Source organism: Spinacia oleracea, chromosome 1 (assembly GCF_020520425.1).
Source record: "Spinacia oleracea cultivar Varoflay chromosome 1, BTI_SOV_V1, whole genome shotgun sequence".
Lineage (NCBI taxonomy): Eukaryota > Viridiplantae > Streptophyta > Magnoliopsida > Caryophyllales > Amaranthaceae > Spinacia > Spinacia oleracea.
In genome coordinates, this window is record NC_079487.1 from 118465506 (window position 1) to 118474703 (window position 9198).

Consider the following 9198-nt stretch of genomic DNA (forward strand, 5'->3'; position numbering starts at 1 on the left):
TAACTTGGGCGGTCAATTTTGACGTTTTTGCTTCACATGTTCTTGCGTTTATTTCCAATTCGTTTTTTTTGTGCCTTGATATTTTGCTTCGTAGTTAAAGTTAATTTTGAGGCTATTTTGGAGGCTTTTTTTACTGTTAGCGTAAAACGCATTTTTGTCCAGATTAATTTTTTTCTATTGATGACTCGAAACAGTTTTGGAAATGGAGTTAGGGTGCGGAACTTATGAAGATCTTTGTGGAGGGTATGATGGAATCTATGTGAAAGCTGTTGGTGGATTCTACGTTTTATGAATTTATTTTTTTGGTAACATTTGCATTTGTTTAAAATTTTTGATTTCTTTTTGATTTTGGGTTGCATGGGTTGGCTCTCATGATGACATTGGTTGGCTTTTTAGGTTTTGAGGATGGGATAGTGTGGTTTATTTTGTGGGTTTCGGGAACTGGTTCACATGGCATTATTTCAAAACCGAGTGGGTTTTGCTTGTTGGGCCTATAGTGGGCCGCTTCTTTATTATTATTTCTTTTTTATTTTGCAAGTACATTTGGTGTTTATTTAGTGTTAGAATAAAATTTTTAGGAAAAATATTACGCCTTTATTGATTTGGAAAGTAAGGAAAACACACTGAAATAAAACTGACCCATATTCTGAAGGGCCTTAGGACCATCTAAAGTCTCTATTATTTTTTTTATCAATCTAAAGAACTACTAGGCGCTTTTTATTAATGGTGCTCTATGTGGCTCAAGCCTGGGGTTTAGTCTCATAAAACTTCGGTCCTTCACCGGTACTCATCTTGAATTCCATTCCTTTTGCGTTGACCCACTGATATGTCTTCACCCATCCGTTCCCGACCTCTTCTAGTGTTGATGCAGGAGAGATTAACCGGGTTGGATCGAAACCTTCATCTTGTAAAGCTAGGGTAGTCATCACCGTCTCGTTCTCCATAGGCCTTGATTCGTTAAACAATGTCCATAGAGCCTGGTTGTCCAATATTTCAGCTGTTTTAGTCGTGGTGAGGTGGGGTGCCTCATCCAAGGTGTGGCAGTCATGGAAAATTTCAAATCCGGGTTTTAGCAAGCCATCCTGAACGAAGGGTTCAGGGAAATCACAGCATGGGTGTTCTTCTCCTTCCCGAACAAACATCCCGTTAAGGGTCCTTTGATATGGGGGAAGGAGGGTAGTTTGTTTGGCTTTGTTAAGGCGTAGCCTAGACAGGCGGTCAGCAATATCTTCCTCCGTTGGTTCATAACCTAAGCCAAAGGGAGTAGATTTGTCGGGAAAATGATGGAATGTGCATTCCTTCTTCCTTATGCCCAATGGGGTTCCTGGGAAATAACCTTGAGCTAACAGCATTCTAGGGATGACTCGAGATGCATGCGGGTCTAGGAATGCTGGATCATAATCTTCGATGAACTGGATTGTTTCTTCCATTTGAAACCCATAAAGGTCATCTGCAGTTTCGGCCGTTCCAACCATAGTACAACTGACGTCGAGAGGAGGGGCGCGGATTTCTAGTATTACCCCGTTATGGTTAAGTTTAACCATTTGGTGCAAGGTAGAAGCCACACCTCCTAAGTCATGGAGCCAAGGTCGCCCCAAGAGGAGATTGAAAGTGGGCTTGATGTCGATTATTTGAAACTCCGTGGTGCGTGCCACAGGCCTAGTTTGTATGGTAAGGTTGATTTTTCCCAACACAGGCCTTCGGGAGTTATCATAAGCTCGTACCCCTTGTGAGGAGGTTTGGAAGTCATCGTTTCCTAGCCCCAAGCAATGGGCGGTTCGCAATGGGCAGACATTAACCGCCGAACCATTATCTACGAGTGCTAGGGGGATGTTTTGTCCTTTGCATCCAACCACTAAATAAAGGGCTTTATTGTGAGCACCCCCCCTCTTTGGGTAGGTCTTTATCAGTGAAAACTATGGCCTTTTCTCCGGCATCTCTCGTGACATGGCTAACCAATGAGTCATGTGTGATATCTGTGGGTACTGAGATGAGGTCAAGTGAGCGAATAAGCTTTTCGCGATGTTCCTTTGAAGTACACATAAGATCCCAGATGGTAATCTCAGCCTTGGTTCTTTTCAGTTGTTTCAGGAGAGGATTTTCAATGACTTCCGCGACAATAGCGTGCCGCCCGTTCTCAGGAGTTTGCCTAACCGGGATGTCGTCCATAGGAGGTGGGTGAATATCCGGTTGGTATATCCTTCCGGATCGGGTGAGGTTGTCGACCTCGGGCTCCTGAGGGGTGGTGTCAATGAGAGCATACCCGGGCCAAGTTTCAGTGAAGAGGTCCTGGCCCGAGACTTGAGATAGGTAAATATCTTCAGCATCATCGTTCCACACACCGCATACTTCCCCCTCGATTCGATCCATAGGTACCACAGCGAGTGGTGCGTCTTGAGGTGTAATATACACCGTGGGGTCGAAATTCTCTGGTTGGTCGAGAGAGATGTGACAAGAGCCGAGTGGGCTCTTGTTGTTGTTGGGTTTGCCAACGTTAGGGAGAGGTATTACTTCATCCTCTATCATGTCCTGGATCGTATGTTTTAGATGCCAGCAGTTTTCAGTGTCATGCCCATTTCCTTGATGGAATTTGCAGTAAGTACCTTCGACCCAATATTTGTTTTTGACAGGAGGATCACGGGTGGGGCCTATAGGTCTCAACTTTCCTTGATTGGTTAGTCTTTCAAAGGCTTGTACCAAAGTTGACCCGAGTGGGGCAAACTTTCGGTCTCGGACCCATCTTACAGGGTATCTTCGGGCGGGAGCCTCTTCTACAGCATGGACTTCTTGGGCTTGGGGTGTGTTACCCCGATTATAGGTGTTGGTCTTATATGCAGGTTTGCTCTGTATGGTTTTGGCGAGGTCGTCCTCGATTTTTATTCCCACATCATAAACCCTTTTGAAAGTGTCGAGTCCCAGGTACCTAAGGTGTTGTCTGTAAGCCGGGTCTAAGTTGTCAATGAATTTTTGGACCAATTCTGTTTCGGGAGGCCTATTGATTAGCTGGGCCGCCTGGTCCCTCCATCTAGCAAAGTAGGTTGTGAAACCCTCATTTTTCTTTTGGAAGAGAACTTCCAGCTCGCGCATGGTGACTTGGAAATCCATGTTCGACGAGTATTGCTTGATGAAGACATTGACAAAGTCTTCCCAAGTGGGGAAGAGCTTAGGGTCCTGGTGATAGTACCATTTGAGCGGCACAGGTTCCAAGGACAAAGGAAAGGCAAGTAGGTACATGGACTTGTCCACGCCTTTCAAGTTCATGGTATTCACAAAGCTCAGTAGATGATCACGGGGGTTGTCCGTGGCCTTGAAGTTTGGTAAGTCAGATGAACTGAACTTTTCTGGTAATTTGCCAGAAAAAGGTTCAGGCTCGAGGGAGAAGTATTTGCTCCCCATGGTTTGCTGTAGGACCATTTTTTCGATCCTCTTCTCGTTTTCGAGGTCATTTTTGGCTTGCGCAGCCGCTAAGGCTTAGTTTTCCATTTTCAGTTGGCCCATGAGTTGGGTCATTTGGACCATCTGGTCTCGCAAATCTTCGATGGACATGTTTGGAGGTGCGAATCGAGGTTGGGGAAGCGGAGATCCTTGAAATGAGGGACGACGGACGGAGCTTGGAGTTGCTAGACCTGGTGATGTATCTTCGAGACGCACTAGCCGTTGATTCCCTGATCGGCACCAAGTGGCAGGACCAGTCCTAGGCATAAGATAAGCTAAAGTTTAGGTTCCCAAAGTTTCAGGCATTACTTAGTCTAGACTTCGACTCTCTACATTGGTTTTTCACTTTTTCGCTCTTTCTTCTGTCGGTACACTTTTTTTGGGTTTTTTTTTTTATTTTGGTCATTCTTTGGATTTTCGAAACACTTGCCTGTGTGACATTCATAGTTGTTAGCATGTTCGGTTTTGGTGCCGAGCATTGCCGTCGTAGGAGGCCTAACGACGACACAAAGAGTTATTAATTTTTCGCGAGTCGCCTTTCGAAATCGAGTGCTTTTCTTACGCCCTCGTAGCAATTCTTTTGGTGAACATTTTTTGTGCTACGTATTTTCTTTTTTGCTTGGGCACCGAGGCTGCTGCGCCTGACCAGAAAGCCAAGCAACAACTTCAGCGCCCAGCAGTGGGCGTGAGAAATTTTGGCGCCCAGCCATGGGCGTTGAAAATGCGTCCCTGTCTGGTTCTCGTTTTCTGTTTTCTGTTTATGCGACTTCGATTTGCGTGCTTTCCTAATAAAGTCCTTTACGAGTAACAGCGTTTGTGGGATTCGTTACAGGCCATCCCGAGCGTCGCTTATTTTGTGGCGATCATTCGGGTTTGCGGAACACGTATTTTTGGTATAACTCTTTGGCAAATTAGTCTATGAATGTTTGGGCAATTTTTAAGGTCATTGGTTTTCTAGGATAGTTTGTCACACACAATCACATATTTCGCTACACATAACTACATTACAAACATGGATTTGAAAATTAAATATGCCACGTAGTTTATGATAGGCTTCTATGGGTAGTTTATTTACGCCTGGCTTGGTACCGCTTCTATCGTAGATCCAACACATGCCCCGGTCGAGGTAGTGTATTCAACAGACGAATTTCGCTCAAGAGGCCAACCCGCAAGTGCAAGCCAAGGGGGCATGCAGGCGAGAGGGACCTAATGAGCGAGCGATTGGGTTCGGGATAGGTGTACTACCTGCACAAGTACCGAGGGGGAAACATGCGCGGCGTATGCACCACCCTATTGGCGAAAAAAGGTATCCTTAGTCCCAACTCCCGAGGGAGCCGAGATTCGTTATGATGTTCTGCCCGTTCACATTAATATGCTGATTTTCAGGTCGTCCCAACTTGATGGGGAAATAAACGCGGGGTAGGATCGTTTCACCCTTCGGCTATTTTGATTACCTACAAGCACGAGTATTTCCTTCACTATCCCCAGTGGAGTCGCCACTGTGAGGGGGTCGAAAAAGCGCGAGGCTAATGCGTGACCTGTCCCTCGTGGGTGTGACGATTATTTTTATTCAATCAAGTGTAATTGGATTTCCTGTGAGTATACACCCAATTGACTAGTAATATAGGAGTCGCCATTCAGTTTTTAATGACAATGAGAAAAACTGACAAAACCCGGTTATCGTGACATAAAGGGAGTGCAATTATGTTTGACCACGACGGCCGTAGGTTCCCTTGTGATCCCTGGTGTGGGGATCTCTCAATATACACCCGCAAGGTAGAGATTGAGGGTTCGGGGGACTGTAACTACCGAGAGGAGTAATTCGCTCGTCGATAACTCCAGAGGCAGGATATCCTTACTAGCTCATCATAAATAATTGAAGGGACATGCGTTAACTATTAAACTAATCTGAGTTGATTTTAGCAATATGCAACATATAATACTAACTCGATCGTGATTATCTGATTTAAATAGCATTAAGGGACCTAGCATGATAATCCGATTTCCCAAAAATATTATATTTATTAGGCGTGATAGAACAATCATATTAGGTTAGTTTAACAGTTCATAAAAAGGGCGAGGAAAGCAGTTAAATCATCGAAAAGGGACACATTACGACGCACCCTTGAGAGGTGCGTCACGGTTCTCAGAAAACTAACCACTTTGACTTTGCTATTTCTCCTTTTTATTTAACGAATCTCGATTATGGGACAAGATACGTTCTGTTCGATTTATGGATCGATTGCGACAGAACGCGTGAACAGTTTCGCAGCGAGAGGCTTAGGCTAAGGGGTTTAGAGTCAATACTCAGAGTATATTATGTGTTGTTGTGTGTGTTTCACGTCGAAACTAGGGGTCTATTTATAGGGAAGAGTTCGTGGAAAGACAGAATTGCAAAGTTCTAATCCACAAAGAATTAGCAAAATAGACGTACCCAGGTATTTTCAGCGCCCAGGCCTGGGCGCCGAAGATTTCGGCGCCCAGAGCCAGGCGTTGAAAATAGGGTCTGGGCAGTTTTTGTTTAGTCAGATTTGGATTCTAAAATCCGTAGAGTTTGAGATTAATTTGAGTCTTTTAGCGCGTATCAATTTGTGACGGAATGCATCTGGGCCCGTTACGAACTCTAGGCTCGTTAGGATTTTAATTAATACGTAACTCTTATTTCCGAATCCTATTAGGAATAGGATTCTCGCAGTTTTCTATCTCATTTAGGATTTATGTTGGAATGAAACACCTAATTCTGACAGGTTTCTATCTTTTATGATTTGCCACTTTTAGAAGCTACCTTTTACGGCAGTTACTATTTTTAGCAGGTTTCCATAAATAGCAGGTTTCGGGTGAAATGAAATAGGGAATCGAGATTCGTTTATTTTATAGGAGATGCGTTGTCAAGTGGAGTTTTTATGCTTTCATCATCGAACCTTTCCCTTGCGGGAACGGGGACAAAAGTAGGTGTCTACAGATCGGGATAGCATTCTTGATATTATTTACTCCTAGCGCTGGGTGGAACTCCGTGGATGGAGGAGGTACGGGGATGTCACCGTCTTTACCCATGTTGTTACGTGAGGATGTTGTATGACATGGCTAATATAACAAAAAAACAGGAAGCTAAAAACTTAATTTGAGATTGTGGAAGACAAGTATACGCATATAATTAATGGTTGTGACAACCAAAAAAATAGGCGGAAGCAAGAGTATAAGGCGTAACGATTTTCCAAGATCGAAAGAAAATTTTGTGGAAGCTAGATCTAGAACCTAAGTTGTGATACCATGTTAGATATTGTGAAACTCCGTGAATTGGAGTGATTCTATTGATCGAATATATATAATGGGTTACAACATTAGTCCTAATTGTAGTAGGAAACCTAATGCGACTAGACGTCTATTGTACATCAAATATCCTAAGAGATTCTATCTCTATCACACCCCCGCAGTCCTAGCGGGAGGAGGTCGTACGCTAAGACTGGATCTGAAATCCAAGAATAACTGTCGTGGAAGGCCCTTAGTGAAAATGTCTGCAAACTGATACCTAGAAGGAACGTGCAAAACGCGTACTTGACCCAACGCTACCTTTTCACGAACGAAGTGTATATCCATCTCGACATGTTTGTGTTAGATTATGATACATATGAATAAACATAAATCATGCGGAAAAACCATAAAGCCAGGAAACATATTATTTACACATAATCATTTAGCATAATTCAGATGCATACACTTTGTAGCGTGCCCTCCCTAGCTGCGCCCGAACCGAACAAGAACAAGTCTTTAGGACTCCAAGTGTCGTCCCTCCGTAGATAGTCCACAGCACGTCCGGATCCGCCTTAAGATTGACCAACTAGAATCGCCCTTAAGGTACTATATATTTTCGGCTAATAGGGCAAGAATATGGCTGATTTTTCTACTTAAAAATCTTTGCCTTTTATTGTTTGAATACTTGAAATTATCTATATAAATTATGAGCCCTTAACTCAATTTATAGGCCATGGAATAAGTAATCGAATCCTACTAGGATACGAATTAATTAAATTAGAATCCTAGTAGAACTCTTATTTAATTAATTTATCTTTTAGGATTAGGAATTTAATCATTAAACAAATCCTATACGCTTTAGGTTTCGTATGTGAACACAAACTCTACACGAGCATGACCCGCAAGCGTGCAGGCCATGCCCGCGCACAGCCCACACGGCCGCTCGGCCCACGCGAGCTACAAGCCCACGCGAGCGCAGCAGCATTGCTCGCAGCGCACTGCTCGCAGCTGCGCGCGCAGCCACGGCCTGCTGGGCCTGGCCTTGCGCTGGGCCTGGCGTGGCCTTGGCTGTTCGTGTGGCGCGCTAGCTTGCTGGACGCGGGCCTGGCTTCGTGCTGGGCCTTCGTCTAGCAAGCACGTCCGATGCTAATTCGTACGATGCGCTTCCGATTAATTTCCCGATTCCGGAATTCATTTCCGATACGAACAATATTTAACATTTCCGATTCCGGAATTAATTTCCGTCTCGAACAAATATTTAATATTTCCGTTTCCGAAATTATTTTCCGATTCTGAAAATATTTCCGTTTCCGGCAATATTTTCGATTCCGGCAATATTTCCATTTCCGATAATATTTTCCGATACGTACCATGTTTCCGTTTCCGGCAACATCTACGACTTGGATAATATTTATATTTCCGATACGATCCATATTTCCGTTTTCGGCAATATCATTGTTTCCGGAGTATTCATTTCTTGCCTTTGACGATCTCAGCTCCCACTGGAACCAAGATCCGTCGATTCCGAATATCCATAGATGGAGTATTCAATGCCATTAAATACTTGATCCGTTTACGTACTATTTGTGTGACCCTACGGGTTCAGTCAAGAGTAAGCTGTGGATTAATATAATTAATTCCACTTGAACTGAAGCGGCCTCTAGCTAGGCATTCAGCTCACTTGATCTCACTGAATTATTAACTTGTTAATTAATACTGAACCGCATTTATTAGACTTAATATTATATGCATACTTGGACCAAGGGCATTATTTCCTTCAGCTTGGTGCGTTGATGTTGTACCAAATTACTGGACAAATAAATAGCACTGACATTATCACAATAAACAATGGTGGCCTGACGAAGTGGGCAATGTAACTCAAGAAGTAGATTACGAAGCCAACATGTTTCGGAAACGACATTTGCGACGCCTCGATATTCCGCCTCCGCACTTGATCTCGAAAGTGTAGGCTGACGTTTGGAAGACCAGGAAATAATGTTATCCCTTAAAAAACAACAATGACCTGAAGTCGAACGACGAGTGTCAGGACATCCGCCCCAATCTGCATCAGTATAAGTAATCAAGCGCGTAGTGGTAGTAGGATATAAATGTAACCCGTGATTAATAGTGCCCTGAATATAACGTAGGATGCGTTTTAATGCATTAAAGTGAGGCTCCCGTGGAGCATGCATAAACAAACACACATGTTCAACCGCATAAGCAATATCAGGGCGAGTAAAAGTTAGGTACTGAAGAGCACCTGCTAAACCGCGATAATGAGTAGGATCCTCTACTGAAGGACCCGAATCTGCACTAAGCTTAGCGTTAGTGTCTACAGGAGTAGCGGCAGGCTTACAAGTCCCCATGCCTGCATGCTCCAAAATCTCCTGTGCATACTTCTTTTGAGAGAGAAGCATATCCTAAGAGATTATATCTCTATCAAGTTAGTTAATGAGAAATTAGTTAATTTTGTATATTGTATAGAAGTGCATGAAATCAATACCTAGTCAA